Source organism: Berghia stephanieae, chromosome 2 (assembly GCF_034508935.2).
Source record: "Berghia stephanieae isolate SIO BIC M18660-M18661 chromosome 2, UCSD_Bste_1.3, whole genome shotgun sequence".
NCBI lineage: Eukaryota > Metazoa > Mollusca > Gastropoda > Nudibranchia > Aeolidiidae > Berghia > Berghia stephanieae.
The window spans coordinates 53182704-53187292 of record NC_088361.1 but is presented as its reverse complement, the minus strand read 5'-3'; the positions used below and the strand labels follow the sequence as shown (position 1 = coordinate 53187292).

The following is a 4589-nucleotide window of genomic DNA, read 5'->3' as shown; positions in this document are numbered from 1 at the left end:
TGTCTTATGGTCGATATTGTGTCTGTGCGTTCATTTATTTATTTTTTATATATATATATATATATATATATATATATATATATATATATATATATATATATATATATGTATATGTATATATACTCATGTACTTATTTACATCTAGGTCGAATTAGGCAATGTATGCAAAGTGCCTCGCCGAAAGATAAACACAAGTGCCAAGGTCTTGCGATTAAAGTCAATCATCCGGTCACTGATCGCTTTCAAAATCGCTTGGCCTTTGTAATAGTCGATACATCGTTTGTATCTTTCGACTTTTGACAAAATCTCTCTCTCTCTCTCTCTCTCTCTCTCTCTCTCTCTCTCTCTCTCTCTTTCTCGCTCCCTACACGCACAAGCACACTCACAAACACACAAACACACACACAGATAGGTGGATACTCTACATACCGTCGGATCACCTGCTGATATATCTGATCAGTCGATATCAAGTTATCTGTCTTGTGACCAAGCCTGCTAAAATACACAACCGAATATACATGATGTTATCACAACAAGCAAAGAGTTCAATGTAGTCAATTCGCGTGTGATTTGGTAGTGAATAATATACTTCATTTTTATATTCTACCAATACTTTTTCCCGTTAGATGACGAGACTGATTTTCTTTTAAAATAATAGTTCCTCCCATTATTCATGTCTTGCAATAACCATAACAACAGTAAGTAGTCCTTCCGAACCATAAAGCCCGTGGTTTCTTTAGCGTGAAAAGTACTATAAAAATTGCTTGCTACCATTTGGATACGACGCTCGTCTACCTCAAAGTAATTTCCGCCAGATCCAACATACTCAGCTACCCAATCACTGTTGGGTTATCAGAGGGTCAGAACCCCCCCCCCCCCCCCGGGTTTATCCAGGATCGATCAAGGTCCGTTTGCATGTGAAGAGAGTCTCTACCGACTGAGTTATAGGGACCCTCCCCCCCCCCCCCCCCCCCCCCCCCCCATGATTACAGTAGTGAACGGTTTTAACCAAGAGAGCACTTTAGCTGTGTAATTATTATTTTCTCGTTGAAAATTGGTGATACATGGCATCAAGTCAGGATTGGCTTGGGTCCAGTCTGTAAAGGTGTTAAATATTTCTGGATAATGGTCAAGTCCGTTAAGGTTATTTTTGTGTTTTAAAGGCATTGCTTAAAAAAATAAAGAATTTAAATTCTGTCGTTACATCAGTGGAGAAGATTATTTTATTCGAGGTAAGTTTAAAATTTTTAAAAATGTAATTACAGACACACATACACGCACAAAAACACACAAACAGATTGCATTTTTATCATGCCATATGATAAGTAGTGATTGTATAGAAAGCTAGATAGCTCTTTGTCTTGTCGATGCTTTTTGCCATTGTAGAAAAGAATCCATTTTGTATGTTCTCTCTCTCTCTCTCGCTCTCTCTCTCTCTCTCTCTCTCTCTCTCTCTCTCTCTGTCCTTTATTGCTTCGCAACCCATCTCCCTTTCAATCTCTTTACATATCATAAGAAGGAACAAGAATTATTTAGATTTTCAACACAATTCATCTTTAAGTTAAAAAAAAAATCAAAACAAACAAAAAGGAAACAAAACAAAACCCCACAAAAACAAAAAACAAAAAAAAATTACCCCCCCCCCCCTATAAATAAAAACAAAAAAACAAACAAGCAAAAAGCAACAACCCCCCCCCCCCCCCCGCAACATAAACAAAAACAAATCAAAACACAAACAGCAAACAAACAATAAAAAACAACACACACACACACAAGCCCTCCCCCCCCCAAATAACAAAAACAAAACAAAACAAACAAACAGCAAAACAAACAAAACAAACCAACACAAAATATAAACAAAACCAGAGCAACTATTGAGGTCTATCACAATCTAACAATTTGGGATATGGGTTTTTAAATAAAAAAGAGTTCTTTACTTACCTTCATATGAATCCATTCCGGGATTGCGTAATGAAAAGCGTAAAGTGTGCTCCGAATCCAAAGTGTTTACATTATAAACCAATGTTTCAACTCACTCTACTGCCTTCGATCATCCTCAAACTTTTTAACTGAACCATTTGATAATTTAGAGAAAAGTTGTCGAGTCAAATAAACTTTGTCGCCATCTAGATATTTTTCATCTTCAATTGATGGTTCAATTTGTCTATCACCAGTAAAGTGATAATGTGGTTAAGGTCAAGGTTATAATAATAACTGGACTCCCTTCATCACATGATTGAGACGAGTTATTGGGGTACATTGGCTAGGCACAATCAGTAATGAGGATGTATATGACATGCAGAGTACAACCAGTCAGTGAGCGAATGAAGAAACAAAGATGGAAACTATTCGGACACTTTCTCCGACGAGATGAAAATATTCCAGCACAAACCTCAATGGATGATTATTTCAAACAAAGAGCCAAACACAGAGGGTGTAAACCAACTTCACTTCCAACAACATTGAATCAAGATCTCAAAAAATATCAAATATCATATTTAGAAACAACAACCGAAGAACTGATTTCAACAACACAGGGAAACATCCAATTGCCTCAGCACCTTAACACACATGATGACATTTAAAAGCTAAGAACACTTGCACTGGACAGGACAGAGGTTTATGGAAACAAATTACTAACAGGATTCTAGACATAGACGTAGTAACACACACATTCATTCAAGCGTCCATTGAGACAGCGCGCCATATTCATTCATTATAATATTAATCCATAGCAGTTCGGCATCGTCATGGTTAAGCGCTGTATATTATTATTATTATTATTATTATTATTATTATTATTATTATTATTATTATTATTATTATTATTATTATTATTATTATTATTATTATTATAGTTGTTATTATTACAATTATGGTAATACCAGATATGATATGACACATGCAGGACTCCAAATAATTATGAATGGTTTTGTTTATGGAAAAATAAAACAAAACAATTTAGGATTTTAACAAAGCTTCATTTTTTTTGGCCATAAATTGCTGACTTTACAAAACGCTGATGTTATTCTGTGGTGAAAATTCACTCGTGCCACCATTTTAACTGACTTCACAACTTCACTATAACAATAATATATTTCTAGACACAATAAAGATTAGAAAGATCTGTTCCTTTGACTTTAAATGCCAATAGTGCCCGAACCTTTTGATGGACTACAAAACGATTTGGCACAATTATGAGGAAAAAATGTTGAACCATGTTTAACACAAACTAGTCAAGCGTGAGTTCCTTCCTCCCGTTTATCTGATGACAGAGACGTTCAGTGTTGTTGTCACTATGAAAGGAACTGAAAACGAGAAAAGTAATTCAATCTCTCTACAAATCTTTTGCATTTTCTGAAAGGCCAAATACTCCCCTTTTAACTGCATATAAGTTCATTAAAGAAATTGTTGAGGGAATCCGATGAACGCGAAAGAGATTTAATGCAGTTTCTAACACATTTAGACCCAATTCTATTACATCAACTAATCAAAATCATTAAACATTAGCCATTCTTATTTTTGTTTGTTCCGAACTCTATAAAATAAGCTACCTGGCCTAAATGGAGTATGTATATTGACCTTTTATGACTCCTGGGTGAGCGAAATTTATCAATATACGCACACTCATTACTCTGCACTTCAGTGAAACATTACTTTCAGAGAGAGAGAGAGAGAGAGAGAGAGAGAGAGAGAGAGAGAGAGAGAGAGAGAGAGAGAGAGAGAGAGAGAGAGAGAGAGAGAGAGAGAGGCAATTACGACCAATTCCATATCCCTTTCTGTGGTAAATTAATTGTGGCATGAAGAATTAATTACTTAGCGGGAGAGCAGGATTCAAATACAAAACTAATAATTAATCGAAATGGATGTAGAAGACCAGATCAAAGTGAAAATAGTTCTATATATAACGGAGATAGTTGTTGGATGGTTGGTAGTCTTTAGGAGATTTAGACATATTGTGGTCCCATGCAGCCGGAATTAGTCCCGGTTTCAGTAGCGTCAAACGTACAATAGCAATTCGACTCTAACAGTGAGAGAATTTATATTGCCCAATATCCATTAAACGTGCCCAAAGCGCTTTACAGCCAACAGCAACATTAACATGTAGGGCGAGACATAAAGCATGTAAGGATATGGTATTTCTTTTCGACTGACAATTATGGTAACGGCAAGGTACTCATTTTACTCCTGACTACGGTGAGAGAATATGAATATGATTCTTTTCAAAGATCCTTTTTTTCGCCGTTCAGAGCAGGACTACAACCCAGGGCCTATCTATCCTAATACGGGTGCATTTCCACTAGACCACAAAGTAGCACAATCATAATGGGCAAAAATGTGAAGTAATAATTTCTAGCACTTTTAGTTACTACATTCATCATCTTCATGGGAACATATATTCCGACATAATCATGTTTTAAGGCAGTTATTCACGAATAGTCAGTTGTTAAGTCAATTGAATTATGCGAAAAAGGATCAGATTCAAGCACTTTGACATCAAAATGTTTTACTTGCACCAGTGCCTGCCCACAATTTGTTATCTACATTTGTAGATAAGTAAGATGATTTTATGGGGTTTTCATTTCATC

The 4589-nt window shown here is 35.8% G+C and overlaps 1 protein-coding gene across 2 annotated transcripts in view; it reads left to right on the top strand.

Annotated features, from left to right (window-relative positions):
• The first annotated feature begins 526 nt into the window (after window positions 1–526).
• LOC144965154 (sodium/potassium/calcium exchanger 5-like) overlaps window positions 527–4589 on the top strand; it is a 155187-nt gene continuing 151124 nt past the window's right edge. Inside the window, exons 1-2 of one of the 2 annotated variants that reach the window (XM_078900186.1) lie at window positions 527–573; window positions 1210–1232. The gene's annotated coding sequence lies outside the window, so the exon portion shown is untranslated. Of the gene's footprint in view, window positions 574–1056; window positions 1233–4589 lie in introns of those variants that run through there. The other variant, XM_078900182.1, reaches the window with a different exon arrangement.